Below are 21,325 nucleotides of genomic sequence, written 5' to 3' on the forward strand. Positions count from 1 at the left end.
GGTAGCCTGGGCATCCCCGAAGAAGCGCCAGGTATGCTTGCCCTGGAACTAGAGGCAACATCCCTATAGATATGTAGCTATAGAAATAAACAGATATTCATTGGCTGATAGTTGAAGGTCTAGCCAAGATTACCTGTTGCACTTTCAGAAAGACTAAATGACTAAGTAGATCAGTGCTGTTTCCCTTCAAATGGCTCTGAGGAGAGGAGCTGATATTTTAATTTGCATCTTTTTCATCATTTATTGTCTGTGTGAATTGCTGACTCGCTAAGATGTTCTCTTGATGTGTGAAACAAAAGTTTCTTCTCAGAAATGTCTTTACTTTTGTTGTGTATTTTCTGTAGCCGTTGTCTCTCTCTTTCTGAATTCTTTTCTTTTCCCTTCTTGCTTTTAAAGGAGTGTAACAGTTCAGCTATGGTGTTGCCTTCCTCAGTGCCATTGGAGGAAGAATGGTGTAATACTGGGAAAACACAGAGTTAAAAATTAACAAGTACTACTGAATGTTCCCACTGAAAAAATCAGGAACATTTCCAAGCAGTGAAAGCAGACTTTCCTTCCTTGCAGTTAAGTTTTGCTGCTTAACTTTTAAAACTACCGCTTATTGGTCGTTATTTTAACATGATTAAAAGTTAGAAATCTGGAGTGCTCAGTTTCTGAACTGCTGTGACCTAGGCTGCTTCGCTTTTCCAGGTGATAGACTTAAGGGAAAAAAATCTCATGTGGTGAATTAATTCTGAAACATGCAGTAGGAGTTTTTCTGTACTTTGACTTAGAAGTGAAAGCTCCACTATTTGTTTGTTTAGTCAGAGAGGTGGTGGTAATAGTAATAACTGTTGTGATTTGATATTGATGCTACAGTAACTCCCTAAGGCCTAATCAGAATAGGGGTTTCCATTGTGTTATGAACACATATAGCAAGCCCTTTTATATTAGTTGAGGAGCTGATCCAGGGGCAAGACTATCAGCTTTTTAACAAATCTCTTCCTTGTGTGTCCTCAAAGCTGTGTTTGCTTTTTTCTTTTTTTCTTTTTCTTTTTTTACTGACAGTAGTAGGATTTTATATTATATAATCTTGTTGGACTTTGAGTGTTGGAAATAGGAACTAAATTGCACTGGCATCTTACATCATTAGCAGCTTTTCACCAAGTTTTAATTGCAGCCTGTTCTGTAAGAGTGCATGAACCAAACAATCAATCTCCACTCTGAGAGTAGTTTCTTGAAATGAAAATACCATTCTTCTGGTGATACTGCACATACATGATTTGAAATCTCTGAGGAAAAGTAAAATGGGATCCCGTGGGGTTATTTCCCTGCAGTCACTCTGCAGTGTAGCTCAAGTAGGAGTAAAATGCTTAAGAACTTGCCCCAGGTTTTCAATTTAGAGTTCGTTACTGTTTTAGGGTGCACAATACCCATCCTAAAAATGATAGTTATGTGTCTGAATCTGATGTGTGTCCCTGAATTGCTTTGCTGATTATATATGTTTTTCAAGCACAGAAATATATTTGTGATGGGACCTGGTAGGATCAACAAATGCTCTCTTCATGCTTTTTTTGTTTCCTCGGTGTGCTTTCAGAGAGGATTTTGTGTTTTAATCTAATTCAAGGAATGCAGTTCTGTAAAACTAGTAGTTCTTTCCTTAAAAGTGACCCATAATTTGCTTAGAAATCAACCCCTCACATGGAAAGCCCGTAAGTGTAACGCACACTCTCTGTTGTGTACTTATTTCTCATTATCTCTCCTTGCTCTTACAGTAGTAAGCAAAACAAATCTATCTAGACAAAGCTGTAGGTACTCCCTAGGGCAGGGTTTGTTACTCGGCTCTGAGTTAACCGTACCAAAGTACCGTCCCTAACTGCTGCTGTAAATGGGCTCTCAGCAAACATGTCATTTTCTTCTGCTCTCTTGAAATGTCACTGCCAGTCTCTGCAGAGAAAGAAGGGGTATGAAGGAAATAGTTTTGGTGAAGAGGGGGTTTTCCACTCTGACGGCGTACTGTATTCGGGACGCGTGTTCATCACTCTTGCTGGCTGTCTCAGGTGTTGAGACGTCGGCCTCGGTGCCCTGGGAGTCCCTGCCCACGCTGTCGGAGCTCGGATCTTTGCAAAGCAGCTCAGATATCAGCTGTGCTGAGGGAGGAGCTGTCAAGCCTTTGACTCTGAACTGGAAGGGCTGAATCGTTTAATGTGATATTTCTGAGGTGGTATTGCTGAAACTTCTCTCTGTATATGTAAATATTATGCATTTTGATATGGAGTTGATTCTTCATGAGGAAAATACTGGGTTTTGTTTTAATTCTGATTACTTGCATTTGCACAATAGCATCGCAAATAAAGAGAGATCTTGGCATTCGTGTGAGGCATGTGCTTCTGCCCACAAACAGCCAGTAAGATAGGGCCATACAAACAAGCCATGCAAGGCGTGAATTGCTTAGAGGTGGAAGAGACCTATGAGGCTGTCTGGCCCTCCTGCACCCTGGCAAAGAATTGTTTCAGTTCAATTTGTTTAGAGGATCCCATTTTCTGTGTAATATGGTACCAGCCTCTCTGTGCTTCACTTCTTACATTTGCGTCTAGCTTCGAACCACATATGCAAACATTTCCAACAGAAATTTTCCAAGGGCATCTCATGTGAAGTGTAACAACAGTCTGAAAAGAAACTGTCCTGATTGCACAGATGCAGCAGTTTCGCTCTGTGGTGATTTTTATTTTGTGAAGGAGAACAAGCAAAAAAGGCAAAAATTCATGAGTACGGGCATCTATGAGAGCGTGAGTATGTGCGGGGGGGTGCGTGTCTGTCTGACAGAGATCTGTCTGTATTATATCAATTGCGAGAGCAAAATGGCTGCTCTGCCTGGCTACAGGGAGGGAATTCTGCAAGGGCAACGCGTTGCAGGAGAACAAAGGCCTCGCCGCGTTATGGCGATGTGCAACACACTGTTAATGCTAAAGCGAGCTACCATTTCCTATTAAAGTAGCGTCTCTCCCGCTCATGAAAAAGAGGCTGTCATGCAAAGTGATTTAGCTTCCTGGGAGCTGATGCATCTCGTTTTGGCACGGACATGAGAGGTCCCTGTGGTCAGAGGCAAACAAGCATGTTGGTGCTGGTGTCTTAAGCAGCTTCATCTGGTGACTGGACGGGGAATTGCAGGCACATTTGTTTCATTGCATTAATTTCTTACATTATTCCCCTTTTGACTGTTATTGTTTCTTTACCAGTTTGTATTTGAATAGAAAGAGTTCTGTGGTAATGAAAAAATTATGGGCAATGTCCTGCTTCTTTCCAGGCCTGACATGTTTATATATACAAAGAATTATGGAGGAATTAGAGAGGACCAAAGAAGCTCAGAAATTCTTTGGAAAAGCTTTTCAGATTTTTAATTAATGGGCATATAGCAGAGGGAGTGAAATCTGTTGCTCAATACCATAATAGGCAGTGCAGTGCTTCTGCTTCTCTCTGTCATCCTTAACAGACGGATTTATTTTTGGTAATGAGACATTTATCTCCTTTGCATCTATTAAAAGCCAGTTCCAATGTCAAAAAATCAGTTGGAAATGACATGAAAAAGTTAAATGGTGAAATGTGTTTCTTTTGGATGCTTGCCCATCAATTCCTGGGGATCCTTTTTCACTTTATTTTAGTATATTTTTGCCTTGTTGCTGTTTGTGTTTCTAGATTATTTAGGTGTTGTTCTGATGGCACCAAATGATGGTGTTGATGTACAGATTGTGTCAAGAGGCTTAATGGAATTACTTTCAGGGGCAGTAATTAGTATACTAAGAGTGAAAATAAGCGTTTTTCAGTATTTTTCTACGTATAGACTCTTTAATTTTTTTTCAGTTAGTCCCAGATCCCTGCCTACCCAAATCAAGCATAATGATAGCAGACTTGCTTCTGCTAACTGTCTTTCATGGGCATCCTTGAAGCAGTGATGCGTACCAGTGGGTGAGCGGCAGCCTGGTTCAGCTTGCCTAGTGCCATAGAGAAGGAGTCCACACAGAGATAATTGGGAGAAAGATGCCTATGAGTCAAAAAATATGGATTCTGCGTGTAGTTCTTGCCCTGAGATTTGAAGCAATTCAGTTAGAAAGTATCTTCACACTTGCAGACCAGGTAAATTAATTTCATATTTAAGCAGGTCAACAAGCAGGCCACTTTTCGTAATGCTGTCCATAGAGGAGCTTGCGTGGGTTTTAATACAGATGAATGTAATGCTTTTTGTAGACATTTGGTTGAAATCCTGTGGGATTTATACAGTGCTTCTTAATGGGTTTTCAAATTGTTCTATAGCATTTTGCAGGTGGGATGTAATTTTCCCAGTGAGATCTGCAGGAGCTTGACAACTGAGAAAAAACCAACTGCTTTCTTTTAGATTTGTAAATAAGTCAGTTTAAAAAAGAAAAAAAACACAACAAAATGTCTCATGCTTTTGTTTACCTCCATTTTGCTAGCTATAAAAGAGGAAACAGCCACGATTTCAGGAAGGCGTAGTAATACGAAATGACCCAGAAGCTTATTCCAGAAAGTATATTTTCAGAGCGTTGCGTATTCATACTCTGAGAACTCTTAAAGGTATTTGTGATTCACACCAGGCAGTTCTTTCAGTCTTGCTTGATACCCATCTCAGAAAGGTGACGTAAGGCTAAATGGATTGATGAGCACTCTGACTTTTTTTAGCCCATGAAGCGCTAATTATGAGTAAGAACTGCAACTGCTCTGGTAACAGAACTACAAATAACATTAAAAGGTTACTTTTCCAGATGAGTTATTTCATCCAACTCCTGTCTTTTCCGTGGAAGAAATTGCATATCACATAGAAGGGGTTCTCTTCCGTACAGTACAAATCCTACAATTGTCCTTACCTAGCCATTTCCTTTAATTCTTCCGTTCTTGCATGAAAGTTATTCTCCTCGTCTGGCTACTGCTGCAGCCTCTATTTCTATGTACTATAAACAATGCTACCCTTTCTTTCCCCCATCCTCCTACGTATGCTTTTGAAAAACTCTGGTTGCTAGGATTGTAGCCCTCATAAAGCTAGAGGGGGGTGGAAATAGTGTCCCTTCGTCATCAGCTTCCTTTTGAGATCTTCTCTTCTTCTTTGCATTAGTTAAGTCATTTTTTCCAAAGGCATGTTTGTTGTACAACCTTTTAGCAGCAGTGCTGTTGCTGCTGCTGTGCTTCTCAATGCTTTTCCTGGCTCTTTGCTTGACAAGCATTAGAAAATCAGTCTGACTAAGTTGGGGAGAATAATTCAAATTCATTTTACGGTGTGAGTTAAATCTTCAGTATGTTGCATGGGGAGTACTTCCGCTTGTGATGAAAAGGGACGAGTGCCCCACAGTGAGGGGACAGTGGCATCGTGCTCTGTTCCCTCTCCGGCTCCCTTTCCCTGGTGCTCCGGTTTTGCAGACATGGATGCTGACTCTGTGATGCATCACGTACAGTGCAGAACGGGGCATGTTTCTCCTTCACGAGAGGTGTGTGGAAAATGACAGCCTTCATTTTATTACAAGTGGCACAGCAGCCATCCTATGATGTGCCAGACTAATTTTTGCAGGCAAGAGGTGACACTGAGTTAGATTCTTGTGGGTGAAAGAATGGATATACGTATTCTGTACTTTCTGATAAATGTGTGTGCTTCTGTACACCGTGGGCGCTTTTTTCCTTATGTGGAGCCTCTTTATCAGCATGCTTAACAGAGAACAGGAGCCACATAGTTCAGCTCCAGAAAGTTGCAGTGCCTATTCCAAGCATCTTACTATAGTCTTTTCCTGAAGGAAAAAAATACAGTCAATGCAGGAGCCATCTAGAACCTTAAGCCTGATATGCCTTCACGGTGGTCAAAATAGTACAGGATAGTCCTCAGGTCTCTGGAGCCCACTGGATGTATTTCACATGTCAGGAGCTCCTTTGGGAGAAATCTGAGCCCCTGGGGGTCTTAATGCTTTGCCTGAGATATGCAGAAGGGGCTTGCTTAATAACAGTGCTAGGGTCAAGTGATCCCTCTTGGTCAAAAGGCCCAACATACAGCTGCTACAAGGAGTGAAGTTTTGAAGAGCTTGACACCATTCCCAGCATCCCACCAGCCTGGCTGATCCACATCACCTGTGGCAACCTGTGACAGTGGGCACTGCTGAAGTCCTGCCTCTGTATCACAGAGCCATGTACTCTGTGGAAGGAAAGGACAAGGGGCAAGATAACATGTGGCATGCTTGGAGATATGCTGTGGTTAGAGAGTGGCAGACATTCAGCAGTTGACACTTGGTGCAGTAGATTCAGGACAATGTTCACTGCTCATCAAAATCCAAGAAGCTCAGGGAAATGTTGCTACCCTTTCTGTCACACAATATAGCTCATATTAGGGATACAAAACATCACTGTTCAAGCTCACTGTTCTCCGGGGCACATTCAGGACATACATACATACAGAAGGCTTTGTCCAGATTTGTCGAATACATTCTCTCTGTCAGATCTGACTTGTTTCTGCTTAAATGCTTAACAGCTGTGGCAGAAGTGTGTGGACTGAAAGGTTGAGTAGAGCATGAGTGAATGCTCATGGCGAGAAGTAATTAAAAAGTACTGCAGAGGGCGGTTTGAGAGGAGGCAATGAAGTGGAATGGTTATGAATGGGATTTCTATTCATGAGATGCAGGAAAGATTGCCCAGAATGTCTCCTTCCAGCACCTTTATTGTTGGTACCTAGGATATGCACTTTAAAAATTGCTACTCGCACCTGGAGATCCAAATATTTCCACAGTTTAGTCACTTAGAAAATTTACATGAGCCCTAGAGTAGTGCCCCAGTCAGAACATATGTTGTATATGTTTTGCATGATATTTAATATAAAAGATAATCATTCTGCTATTGTACTCCCATCTTTCTCAAGCTGTCTGGAAGCTGCATGGCTGCTACCAAAGCAAAAATTAGACCGTTATAGTTGCAAGAAAGGAAATCTTTGTATACTTTGTCCTCACCAGGCCATTCTGCAGGAATTGGGCAGCACCCTGGATGTTGTTTCTTCAGGCTGTAAATCAGCAGTTTAAAAGCAGAATTTTGTTTTGTTGTGCTTGACTTTCTGTTAGGAATGTAGTAGGGCAATGTGTGTCTGATCCTTGGGGATATCCGTAGGAAGCATGTGCTAGTGATTGAACTTAACTGGGCTCTCAAAGAATTTCTGCTCCATGGCAAACTCATAGAAACAACAGTCCTTTGGCAGTCTGAATTAACATTAGATAAGAATGGTTCATGTCCGAGTTACTTATCTAATGGTAATATTTACTGTTTTTGCTATTCATAAGAATGTGTGTTCCAGTATACTGAGGCATTCCAGTATAATTGCTGTCTTCTCACATATGGAAAGTCTATCATTTTCCTTGAGTATTGTTCTTGGAATCAGGGTATACCTAGATCACTTCATGTTCTCAGCCTTTGTCTACATTTTAGCCAAAAATGTTCAGATGTTTTTATTTATTTATTTTTGAAAAGAGGTCTGGCTTCTCTTTTTTGTTTCTTGCTTTACTAAGGCAGTTATTGTTGAAATGCAGCTGTGGATAGGGCATGATGTGATTAAAGCAGTTTTTGTGTAAGTAAACAATTCAAGTTTGACACGTTATAGGCAGCCTGTATTCAGCATTTCCTTTGGATAAATTAATACAGGAAAAAAAAAGTATACTTCCGTATTTTCCAGTTGACTTGCCTCTGTGTCCAGAAGATAGGTGTTCAATGTGGGATTTGACCAAGAGTAAGTAGAAGACAGAAAGGAAAGATACAGCTGTGCCACTGCTAGCATGTTGTCTCTTTTTTTATCAGAGGCTTTTCTGTAGGGATCTCAGCACCTCACAGCACCCAGATGGATTAGAACAGTGTTACTGGCAGTGTTTTTACCAGCAGCAACTGGGAAATGAAGAGTTGAATACCATGGTCTCTTTTTTCCTCCACAGGAAGACAGCCAAACAAAAATGCATCTGTTGGTGAAAGAGGCTTTGGGGTGTCAGTGATACCAATATGGTATCTTACTGGAGTACTCAACAGCGTTATGGCATGGCTGTGTGTTGTACCACCCAATGCGGTGTACTTTATATATAGAGTAACAGTGAAAATGAGCGTCAGAACCTGAGGAGATGGGGACAAAAGGGATGAAGCATGCCTGGAGCCTTAGTCCTTACTCCTAGATTACAATAACTAGTGAGGTAGATTGGTTAGTGAGAGGGAAGAGTAGGTAGGAAAGGCAAAGGGAATTTTACTTAGGCAGTTTAGTGAGAAGGGAAAAATTCATCACCAACTGAGGTACCCACAAGAACACATCAACACGTACCTGAATGTTATGACTGAGAAAGGAACACTAAGACAGAAAAGGAGCGATGCACTAGTGTAGAGTAGCTCCCTATAAGGTCGTCTAGTGCACAAGATGGTGGAATAACATTTGACGTTGGGGGTTACCTGCCAATGGAGGTGAGAGCCCTCCCAGTGATGGAAGGTGTGTTGGAGAGACAGGGGCACTCTTCTTCTGTTCCAAGACTATACCTGTCCGACTCAGATAAAACTTCTAGGATCAGAAAAGGAGGTTTGGACATAATATACGCAGCAAATGAATACTTTCTAGTGCTTTTCGCATAGGGGAGAAGCTGGCACCTTTTCACCACTTAGCATCCAGAGGTGCCTGCTGAGCTACTGTTTGAGAAGCAAACAAAAAAGTAGGGAGGGATTTTGCAGTTTTGAAAAGCTTCTGCTTCTATATTGCAACCTGACAGCTTTACACTCGGAGTTTATAGAGGGCATACATGTTCCCTGCTCACGATCTAAATACGATGATGCAGAACTGTCAGCTCTAACCAAGGTGAGGCTCTGTAGCAAGGAGCAACAGGTGACTTGGAGCACAGGCCTTACTTGTATCATCCACATTGGGCTTGGAGAGTAGGAGGTGAGTTCTGCTACTCGCTGGTGGGTCTGGTTCCTGGTCTTCGGTGGCAGCAGCGTAGAATGAATCCTCCAGAAGAGACTTTTCTGTTCATGGATCTTTTTGTTCTAGTTCTGACTCGCATATGACTTTGTATTGAATGCAGCATAGTAAGAGTAGTGTTAAAATGTTTGTATACATCAATCAAGCTGTCATTTCTGTGACAAACCAGGAGAATTTAACTGCTATTTACTAACTTTTATGGTGTTTTTAGGATGCTTAGAAGACTCTTGAAAATTTTCAATGATGATGAATAGGAGTTATCCTGTACAAGTTGCATAAGGTGTTTTCATATTTTGCACTATTTTAACCTGTTATGAAGCTGAGTTTCTTCTTGTTACCAAGTGTGCCTGTGTCTGATATATTAGATCAAAACATATTCCTGTTTTGAAATGCTAACAGCAGCACATTCAGTCCTCTGGATTTCGGCAGCTGAAGTGGGTGTTGCAGGAAGTTTGGCACCATTTCCCTTTACAGAATAATAAACACAGATGATATTGCTTTGGGTTTCATATAGACATGGATGCTGTTGCCTCATAAAAGCTGCTTCATAGACAAATGGTTACTATTAGCTTTTGAAAATAACAATACTAGTTGAAGTAGGTAGGCTAGAAATAATTGTCAGATTTCCTACCAGACCTCAGGGCAGTGGTTTCTTCTATTTAACACTGAGAGAACGTTTTGTAGCTTGTTTTTCTAACAGCTGCATTAGACTATTATATTCTACAACATTTATTGCTCTTCTCTCTTCCAGGAGGCCAGAGCATACCTGTAGAGTTGTGGCTTCTCTTTCTCCAAGCTCTGCCAAAGGTACATACTTTACGGCCTATTACTCTCTCCAGTATTCATGTTAAATGCAGTATGGAAACTTTCAAACTTGGGAAAAGTGAGATGCAAAGCTATTGGCAGAAGAAGAATACTTGATGACTTTCAATGCAATATTTTAAACACATTACAAAGCTCTTCCCCAGTAAGTTGCACTGAATTAGAACTAAGCTTGAAAAGTCAGGCTAATGCATACAGCAGTGACCATTTTGTGGGTACTGCCTGCTGCTAGTAGTGTTCAAGACTGGGCTCTCTGGTAATGGATAAACCTTTTGTTGGCTCCAGGACAAGAACAAAGCTCTTTAATAGCAGGTCTGCACTGACTTCAGAATCATGGCCAGTATCTGTTGTTTAGTATGATTCCTCAAGGTCGTGCCCTAACTCAGTTATCTCGCCTGGGCGAACATATGACCTGCTGGAAGCAGTGCCTCCTTCACTGACTGGCTGAATCTGAGAGTCTTCCTAGCTCTCTGTAAGGAGATCTTGTTTTCTAATCAAGCACTGAATCAAGGTTGTATCTTTCCTCAGTAGCTTGGTACCTGAACCAGTGTTCACTAGGAGAATTGCCTCAGCAGGAGAAAGCACTTTCAGCAGATGTGTAAAATCTTGGCCTAAAGATAGGATAACAAAGTAAATAAGAAACTGATGTTCAAAGCTGTCCCTGCTGTCTAGTTTGTTGTATAACTTGGAAGAACTGAAACAGCTTTTGTGATGATAATTGTTAACATATGATTGCAGTGTACTTAAAGAATAGTGTTTTTTCTATAAATGTTACTATAAAGGCTGTAATATAAGATGGTATTTCCACAATTTTTCTGAACTAATGCAGAGAACTGTAGCCTGCTGATCAGTTTCTACATAATTCTATAGAATGCTCCAAAATTTTGAGTAAAATTCTGTTGTTTCTAATGAACTCTGCTTAGCTTTCCACGTCAGCTTGGCAGGGTCTGTGGGGTAGCACAGAAAACAGTGGATGATGAGGAGCAATAGCACTGATTACCCCGCAGCCCCCTCTCAGTAGAGGGCAGGAAGTGGTTCCTTGAACCGTAACACAGGTACCCCTGAGTACTGCAGTTTGTACTCCCCTCTGTACCAGCCCCCCATCCTGAGTTGGATCTGATGGTGTCCCGGTTTCTTAATGAACCATGGACAGGGAAGATGCTAGTTCTCTGTGTGAGTGTTTCGGCAATCATAAACACTTTCTAGTTCTGCAGTTGGAAAGCCAGATTCCCTGGCCCTGTGTGAACTCCCCAGCGTTTCTCATGCTGCCTAATCCCTCGCGTTTCCATGTGGAAGAAAGAACTGAGAATATTTCTGAATGAATTTACACAGTTTTCCCAAGTAATTCTCAGCCTCCCATGGGTTTTCTTGGAGGAGTAATATACAATAGGCCTTTGTCTCCAAATGGATTTATTTATTATTTTTGAGTCTAAATGCCTAGTTTGACCCCAGTCTTAAAGAGCTTTTTATTTCCTGAGGCTTATCAGTTCATCCTTGAAACCTTTTGAAGATGTGACTCCTCTGTGAATATACAAGGTGTCATAAATCTGTTCAGTACTAGAATTAATTCAATTATTCTAGTTATATCTGAGTCAGTTTGTTATATTTTAAAGAAACTAGAGACAAAGCAAAATGACTGTAAAAGAAAAAAGTTTTATAGTTTCTACAGAAAGATGCGTTGGTGAAATAGGTTTGGGTTCCTTGACAAAACCAACTTTGATTTTTGCACTGTTTAAAAAAAAAAAAAAAGAGGAAAAAAAAAGACATATTCTAAGCTACAGGTTTGTGGTTCCTACAGGATGTTGCATATCTGTGGCTCTAAATTAGTTGTGTCGGATTAATTCAGTTAACTTTGTTTAGATACTTGAAACCCTGATCTTTAGAGGTAGAAACAACAGTCAACAGATCTCGTTCTCCTCTTCTTTGCTTCTAATTAGTTTGAGATAAACACTGAAGGCACTGAACCACTTTGTCCAGCTGGTGATGCAAGAGCTATTTTAATTTGAAAGTAATGTTGCTCAGGTAATGAGGACTTCACCAAGAGCTTTGCAGTCTTCTACTTAAAAGTCTTTTCTGCTGGACCCTGACTAGGCAGAATAAGAGAGCATGGTTTTAACTTAGTCCGTTTAAAAGGAACTAAAGTCCTCAAGCTTTTATCAGTTTTAGTTTGGCTCTAGTAAGTAGTTTGGCCTTGTGGAGCACAGCTTTCCCTTGAAAATCCTCTTGTATGTGAGCTCTGGTATTTGATGAGCTGCAAAGTTCATGAAAATTATTATAGATCCAGGGGAAGTGTTTCTGACACTAGTTATAGTAGGTAGAGAGCTGGGGTCAGGCTTTTTCAAGAGCTGAGCGATCACAACTGAATGGGAATTTATGAAAGGGTTCAGCTTTCCAGTCATATGAGGGCAGATTTTCTAAAATGTTTCTGATCCTTCTGAAAGTCTTGGTCCCTAATTCTTCAGTAGTAATTAGCTTTACCTTTGCCACCTGGAACTGTACTACTCTTCACTGGGTAAATGGTGTACACCTTTCCTCCCAAAGAGACATTAATTGCACAGAACTGGCAGTAAATCCAAACTTTGAGAAGTGTGTTTGTCACAGGTAAATAAACTTTTACAAGTACTGAAATCCTGTCATGTGCACTCCTAATAATGAGAGAAGAATGAGAGTTAATAATGAGTCATCCATTTTACTGCCATGTTGATATAACACTTATTCCCCTGGGATATAGCTCCTTTTCTTTTTTAATGCATATTGCATACCCTCACTATTACAGATGCAAGAATGCAGAAATATGCACACTGACAATCATCAAAATCATCTTAATTCATTGCTTGGCCAAATCTCTTTTAGGGATAAAATATCAAGGGTGCTGTTAGCCAAACTGCATTAGAACTTACCAGAGAGCTCCAGATCCCATGCTGCAATGTTGGAGGTAGATGGCTAGACAGGGGCCCCAATTCACTCCTTGTTTCAGAGCCCCTACGAGCATACTGCACCATCATTTCTTAATGTACCTCTGGATTTCATATCAACAATGGATGAAATTTTGAGATTATGGGTTAAGACTTGTCATCACCAGCTTTACCAGTAAGAACAACTAGATATGGAGAGAAAATGGACAGAACAAACCATAAAGATTTCTGTCTGGACAAGTTGTGGAAATTTCTGATGTGGTTTGTTGATGTCCATCAGTGTTAACCTGAGGCTAGATGATATAAAGGCCTGAGTCTCTAGCTCCTACACTGGATTTTCTCCATTAGCATCACCATATTTTATTCGTTGACCCTGAGGCCAAGACATCATACGTTCCCTGTTTACTTGGGCAATCACTACTTCTGTGGTGCCAGTGATGAATCATCCAACTTCTATTTAGTCCCTGAAATAAAAACTATGCTTCTTTATCTGCTGCTGGTTTTTCTTTCAGAATTAATACCAACACAGGACTTGATGCAACCAAAACCAGAGAAAAATCATGTCTAGGGCAGTACAATAAATGGACAGGACCCTTCTAGAGTCCCCAGCCAACATTAAAAAGAAAGCAGAGATTTGACATATTTGTTTAAAATTATGTTAACTGGAGGTAGATAACATAGAAGAGGTGAGGGACGTTGTAGCTAGGCATAGCCCCATACCTTTAGTGTTGAGCTCCCAAACTTCCTGCTGGTTCAACAATGGTAAGAGTAGATGTTGCCATTCCAGTGCTCTGATGGAAGTTTGTTAGATGACTTTAACTTACTTCCTTTAAGACTGCAGTGTCACCGAATACCTACTTTTTTTTAATTCCAGAAAATTCTTATAATCAGCAAGGATTGTATCCAAACAGTCTCATTGAGTAGGACTGCACAGCTTGTTCCAGGAAATGCATTATTACCTATTAAACATTTATATGGCAGCATAAAGTTAGACACAGATTCTCAAACATAAATAAGACCTATTCCTTGCTCTGTAGAGCCTCCAGCCTAAATGATTCCTAGGTGATGATATACAGCACAGCTGCTCGTAGGAGGAGGAGTGCGAGATTGTTGAAAGAAGAGTGATTTCTGAGAAGACGATGACTGCAGAAGGGAATTTGCAGGTCTAAGAACCAGCAAAAGTTGTAAAACAGAGTGGAAATAGGAAAAGAAGTAATATAGCAAGAAACTTAGCAGGTAAGTATAAAAGGGAAAAGCTGTTGTTAGCTGAGAGAGAAGTCTGAGTGCAAAAATAGCCGGGAATGAATAGGAGAATTCTGTTTTTGCCACCTTGTGAACATTCAAGCAGAGATGGCTGCAGCACCCAGATCTGCTTACAAGGTTCTGCAGATTTTGAGGATGGGACACTTCAGTTTCCTGCTACGGTTCTCTGCATCCCAGCAAAATGGAAACAAGTCTGTGAAAGTCTGTCTTGAAAAGCAGTAAATATAACTCCTCCAGTCTGCACTGATCAAAATGCAACGACGGTTCCTCCAATACCCTTTTATCTTCTGAGTGCTGTGCACATTCTCTCTCTTCTGAACAAGAGTTTAAAAAACTGAGTGGATTGATTCTCTCTAGGTTAGTACTGAATTCTTTAGGCTTTTCTCAGTTTTTCCTCTTTTTTTAAAAACAATATCAAGGAATTAAAAAAAGAGTTGTACAGATGGTTGTATCTGTTGCCTGGAGTCCATGTCCTACATAGGAACTGCATAATGAGCTTCCATCCAAATGGAGTCTCATTAAATCCCTAAGTGCAGTTGACTGTATGGGAAAAGTGAAATAATGATATTATCTGGGGCTGGCTCTAAGCAAAGTTATCTAGGGCACTAGATTGCCTATGGCTTAAAAAAAAAAAAAAAAAAAAAAAAAAGTCAGAGCCTCTCTTGGTCTGTATGTGAGCCCTGGAAAACCAAGCTGACCCCACTGCTGAGGGCAAGAGTGCATAAAACAGCAAGATCGTTGGTGTTGCAAAAGGAGTGGCACCTCCCACCTCCTCTTCCTCCTTGCCATCTCTTGACGGTAGCAGGAACAACAGGGCTCCACAGGACTTTCCTTCCACTTGTGTTCATCTTGGAACCGCTTTGTGTTCCTGCCTCTCCTTTCTGTGGCATGAGTGGTTTTGGTGCAGCCAGATCCGGCCTTTGTGTATGCATTCAATTTTGCCTCTATTGCTGGGAAACTGTGAGCCTACTAAAAACCAACTAGTGCAGGTTCTTAGTACCCTCTACAAATAGTTATATGGTGGTGCTACCAAATTCCATACAAATAATTACATGGCATTTCCAAAACATTTTGTAGGTTTCTGCCAATTTTGTTTGTATCACAGTGGTGCCTTGAGGTTTTGTCTGAGATCTGGACACAGAGTAAAACACAATCGCCATTGTGAGGAGTGTGCGTGCATTCTTGGTATACATCCTTGGTATATGTAGCATTAAGGTAAACTTCTTCCTGTTTTTGAAAGACCAGAAGATGAAGGGACTCAGCTGAAGTCATGGAGAGACCCTCTGTGTAAGGCTGAGAATGAAACTCAGGTTTTTGCCCATGGCTTTTTAGTGCCTACAGGCCCATCCCATTCCTGTAACAAATTTGTATGTGACATTTGGAAAGCAAAATCTTTCTTTTGCCCAGCACTGCACTTAAAGTTCTCAGGCCATTACATTTCTTCCTTTCCTTTCCTTCACCACTGCAGTCATTTTTAATGCACAGCTATCAGAAGAGTTACTCAACATTTGGCTGAATTCAGCAATTGTTATCAGAACGCTCGTGGAATGTGAGAAATCACACGTTGGAGAGCTACTTGCATGGAGATCACAAATTCAAGAGTAAGCTGTCAGGAAAGGGACGTCCTGTCACCAGCTTTTGTTTTCTGACACAGCTACCAGTGAAGCGTGGGGGCTAGTTGCACCATCCTGCCTGGGTGAGTCTGCCAGCTCACGTCCATTTGTGAGCACTTCCACAGGGTAATGAGTTTCTTGGCTGCAGGACACCGAGAAGCAGCACAGCTACTCACTGCTAGTGTCTGGTGTGAAGCCTCCAAAGAATGAAATCCCTGTCAACAAGTACTTTGTGGATTGTCTTCCTGTAAGCTTCTCCCCATCAGAGGGCTTTGACCTTGATTTAGGCAAAATCTGCATGATTTGAATCCTTGACTTCATATTCGTGGGTGCTTGGGTTCTTCTGTTGATCTGATCTATTGGCAGCTGTTAGAGCTTCACCCTCTACTGCTCGCCCCTCCGTGTTCATTGCGGCAGGGCTGGCCAGCCAGCCCTGGGGATGTGGCCGTGCGTTCCTTCTGCAGAATGATGAGAAGATTCAGGACTTGGCCTAAACTAAGTAGTCTTGCTCAGAGTAACCTTATAGTCAATGGGAGGGGACAGAAGTTCTGTACCCATCCATCTCCCCCCAAAACCTAGCTCTTCATAACAGTGAGCAGAAGTTGTAACACCCTAAAATTGGAGTTGCAGTATCATTGTTCCAGTGGAGTGCTTGCTTTTTAGATTTGATGTACACTCAGCACTACCTTGTGAAACTGGCCTGAATTGGCTTGATATGGAAACTGATTTTGGAAACATGAAGCAGGGGAAAGGTAATTTGCATAGAGTCTAGTGGGCACTGGTGCCAAGGAAAGGCAGCTGGAGAGAGGCAAATGTCACAGAGAAGGAGATGGGGCCAATGAAGTTGTGGCAAATAAGGCACATGTTAATCCTGCTTAGCAGAATATTGCCAAGAAATAAAATTTCATCTCTGGAAGGAAAACAAACAATGCCAGAGCAAAAGCTTATGATCTGAAGGTGGAATGGGAACTGAAAGCTATGCCAGAGTTAAACCTTGTTTTCTCCCCCAACGTGATATCGCAGGCAGAAGGACAGGTACTGCCATTTTTTGCCTGCCCCAGAACCAATCTGGGTAGCTTGATTAAAGGACGTTTGTTCTATTTCAGGTTTGGATCTGAAAGATCAAGGAAGTAAATTGTTACTTGCATTGGAACAAGAAGGGGTGTGGGATGACAATAAAGGGGAAACACATGGGAAACATCTGCTACAAGGAGGTGTTTTAGAAATAAGCTTCAGCAAGAGGGAAGGAGAAGCAGCTGTGTTGCATGCAATGGACCGCCAGAGCTGTAGAGAGAAAGAGGGGAGGAGAGGAGGCAGAGTTAGTGATAAGGCTTCAGCCAAATCCCAGGAACAGACAGCATGGGGACCCAAATTGCAACTTTGTGGCTGGGACCCATCTCTACTCTAGACTGAAAGTGAAAATTTAGATCCTCCATGGCTGACCTTTAACCTAAACCTAACTCAGGGGAGGGAACAACATGCTTTGGATTCAGGCAGAGTAGTCAGTAAGCCTGAAGAATGATTTACTGGAAGCATAGGGTCCTTCATGGAGGAGAGCCTATTGCCCTGTAATCAGGGAGGATTCATAATTGCTATAAACTGATCCAAGTCCTGGTTGCTACTGAGAGATGTTCCACTTTACTCCTACCCCAACTTCACCCTTACCTTGTGTTAGCTCTAGTGTTGATGGGACATGGTGAGATGCATTGGGAACTGATCCAACTAAAACCTTACCCAGCAAAGACAAAATACTAACTTTTTGACCTGAGGAAGCTGCTTTCTATCTTTTTATCTCATGGAGAGATACCCAGCTGCAGCTTCCCCAAAACTGCTTTCTGATAGGTTTCTTTTGTGTGACCCTGAGGCTTCTGGTATTAAGTAAATCAATGATCTGATCAACTGTGGTATATCCCAGATCCTTTTTCTGGAAGATAATGATTTTCCCATAAATTGCTAAAATGAGGCAGTCCCTTGTTTCTCTAGATATGTGACTTCATATCCTTTTTCACATTGCTCCTTGGGAGACTGATCCAAAGCCCATTGAAAGCAATAATAGGATTCATGTTAGTGATAGCAGACTTTGGATTAGAAATAAATTCTGTTACTGTGCCTGGGGGTTGTACTATTTATACTTCACAGCTCAGGCTCTATGCCATAAAATATACATTAAAGAGAAGAAGTCGGAATAAAATTCATCCTGTATATCCAATTGTCTTTATTACCCTTTGAATTTATAGCAAGTCTTCCTACACTTAGAGACCATGATTGCCCTAGAATGGATCTAGTCACCGTTTTCATGAAACCCTTTTTTGGATAAAAGTGCCTCAATGGCTCTACAGTAACTTTGCTCAAACTATTCTAGTACAACTGCACCGTCATTTCCACATGGACTACAAGAAACTGCAGTTGTGGGATTGCTTCTTAGTGAGTTGAAAAGAACTATCTGCAGGTGGACAGAGTCATTAACATTGGCGTTTGGTTGGGACTAATATTTTTTTCCAGCCTAGGTGGGCTGGAGAAAGAAAAACAGCAAAATTTTCCATTAGGCACAGTAAAAGGAAGTTTTGCTTCCCTGGTGAAAAAAGCCACTCCCAAAGCAGAGCACTTTCAGGGTGGATGGCAAAGTTAGGTGGGAGGGAGAGGCTTAATGATCCAAACAGATTCAGACTGTCAAGATTTTGTTCAGTGTCTCTGAAGCTTGACAATGTTGGTTCAGGCCTCCAGACTTCAGAGTTAGGTCAGGCCCAGTTCGGTTCTGTAAAATATGTACATTTTTTGAATGGTCCTGAGAAACTAGGGCCCTCTGTGCTCAGGATGGGTATTGAAACATCCAGTTGGACATCTGTGTAAAAATGGTAGTTTGTTTTGACCTCAGTCAAAATGAGCCTTATCCTCTATGGTCATGAAAAATGCTGGACATGGGCAACATGTTGGTCTCTGTTGAGGAAATGCTTTTTTTTTTTTTTTTTATTGTGAGACAAGAAGAAAACTCTGAGGAGCTGGACCGAAAATCCTGTTGAGTTGCAACTGCTGCAGTAAACTACATTAAAGCTGTTCCAGCTTGTGCAGTTGTAACTCCTGTTGTCACCTGGGCATGCTAAGGGCTGTCTGACTGGACACGTGGACCTTGTAGTGACGCTCCTGATGTGTACCACACTGTGTGTGAAGGCTTTATGCTAAGGCACTTATTCAGAGAAAAGCATCGCTTACTGAGTCACCATCTCTCTCCATAGCACCTGAGGGACTTCCTATCCAGCTATTGAATTATCTCAGTCTGCTTATTTTAGGAAATTTTGACAGAGCTGCTGCACAAGGAGGGATACCCATGGGCAAAGAAGCTTTCCAGAACATGTCCCATTAGTGTATTGACCTCTCTGTCTACTCAACAGAATATCTGATTGCCCCCTGGCAGTTTTTTGGATAACTAAGGTTTCACTGCATCATATCTACATGAGTTACTCCATCAGTAATTTTCTTAATGTTTTCCAACCTTTGAACAGTAAGAGCTTTAATTTTAAATATGTACCTGCAACTAAGGGAAGAGAACAAGATTTCCTCTAAAACCCTCTTGATTTACCATGCAGCTCTTAACTAACAGAAGGAAAGAAAGGGGTGGGGGGAAGATCAGTTTCAGTCTTGAGCTGGAAGAAGGGAAGATGAGACTGCATCTAGGAAAGGATAATTGTCCCAAAATGACTTTTAATTCTGCTGATTCTCTGGCAGTAGGTACCTGGAAAAGTGAAAGAGAGAAAGGATGGATCTGTCAGTCAACAGCGGTGAAGGAGCCTCAGGATCACAGTTTGCTGCCATGATTGGATCAAAGATCAGGATTATCAACTAGGGCCTGTGCAGGAGGAAGGAGCATGTCTGCTCTGGCTGTGTTGTCCCCTCCACTTGCTAAGCGTCCTGTCTAGGATGTGTGCCATGAGAGAGGGGAGAGGAGTAGCAAACAAATCCTGTTTACATCCATGTCTTCATCTTTTCTCATGTTGGTAACAGTTGAATACCCAGAATTTTCCAAAGGGCTCTTTCAGTGTTGATTTGAAGTTTTTCACAGGAAGGAGGCACTTTTTCAGCTAAATCAAAAGGTCGGTGATTTGATTACCTCTGGTGATTGCACCTCTTGCACAGATAGCATAAGGTCTCTACCAGCCCAGGATTTATAAATCAGGTTTCTCTTTGTGAGGCTCTTTTGCAGCTTAAAGGAACTATATGGCAAAAATGGTATCAGGACTTTCTTTTTAACATGGAAAAAAAGAATTCTGACAAAGAGAACGGTACCAGGCTTTAGCCTGGATTGCTTGAAAGAGAGGTAACCAAAAATAGGCAGCATCTGTACTCTAAAATATGTACAGAGGGCAGTAAATATTTATCTGTCCTTTCCTTCCCTTTGAAATAAACACTGAAGACACTGCTGTCATTCAGATAGAAGCTCTGTTTCTATACTAACGCAGCTCTTCAAAGGAGACATCCATTTCCTATTACAACTGCATAGAGACCCTGAACTAAAATACTTTGCATACTTTCACAGGTCTGCAGGAAACATTAAACACACAAAGGCAGAAAAACAGCTATTTATTAAGGCCCGGTTTAAAATTAGGAGTGGAGAGGGAAGGGAGTTTGTGGCTGCTTTTCTCAGACTCAGTCTGAAAAGGATATCAACTTATTTTGCATAAAAGTATTTTGTTTCTGAATACTAATTAACACCAGCTGTTGAACCAGCAGGGCTATCGGGCAGTTATGTTTTTTGCCACACAGTGAATGCTTGGCCACTCTAACGGTATTTTTAAAAATATGTCTCTTATTTAAAACAAAACAAATCTTGACTGTACAACTATTTGCTAATTGCTGCTAGGAGAACAGTCATTACCCAGTGACTGTCTACTTGCCTTACACTGAAAAATGCTATTTGACAATATATAAAAGCAAGTATTTAAAATAGCTTTGTTACGATCAGATTTCACTACCAGAATGCATTAGCTTTTGTAATTGTAGGCAAAGTGGGAACAGGGTGAGAGAGCATGAAATAGGAGTAATACCTCCTGAAATCTGATTATGGAAAAACTCCTGTTGGTGAGTAATTTTGCTCATGAAAGTAGTTATACTGGAATGAACAGGACTGTGTCTCAGTGAACAGTCATGTATGCAGGGATTTGAAGAACAGGCAGACTCAGGTGCTGCCCTTGAGAAAATCCAGAGTCATTTCTTGGCCACAAGCATGGCTCAAAGATCCTTCTAGTCCCATCTTTTGTCTCTACTGGTGTCCAGCGTCAGAGATTTGGGGAAAGGGTTAATGCAGGGGGCAAATGTAACTTGTTACTTCCCCTGAGATATTCCTGCCTTCCAGTAACTTGCGGTTCACTACTTCCCAAGCTAAGACTTTTAGCTACATGGTTTCTGTTAAGAGCCTGCAAAGGATCTCTCTTTCATTTTCTGAATTACATTTTTTGAACTTGCATACACACTTCACCACCACAAAATCCTGTAGCAATGAGTTCTGCAATGCAATTATGTATTATATGAAAAAGTACTTCCTTTGGTTTGTTTTAAAAATTCTGTCTAATGATTTCTTTCAGTGCCCCTTAGTTCCCGTGTTACCAGAAGCAATGAACCATCTTTTCCAGGTTAGGGGTTTTGATGCACTTCAAGATTTAATAACACACTTTTATTTCCTCTCTGTTAATGCATACCCAGACTGAGGAATCCTTCCTTGTCTGCTCTCTGTCTCCTTGTAAAGAAACAGTTCTGGAGCT

At 41.3% G+C, this 21,325-nt stretch overlaps 1 protein-coding gene across 1 annotated transcript in view; it reads left to right on the forward strand.

Moving 5' to 3' along the window:
• LOC112980249 (sorbin and SH3 domain-containing protein 1) overlaps positions 1 to 21,325 on the forward strand; it is a 182,122-nt gene that overhangs the window by 36,976 nt on the left and 123,821 nt on the right. The window lies entirely within an intron of this gene.

The sequence above is a fragment of the Dromaius novaehollandiae genome, chromosome 6, assembly GCF_036370855.1.
Source record: "Dromaius novaehollandiae isolate bDroNov1 chromosome 6, bDroNov1.hap1, whole genome shotgun sequence".
In the NCBI taxonomy this organism is placed as follows: domain Eukaryota; kingdom Metazoa; phylum Chordata; class Aves; order Casuariiformes; family Dromaiidae; genus Dromaius; species Dromaius novaehollandiae.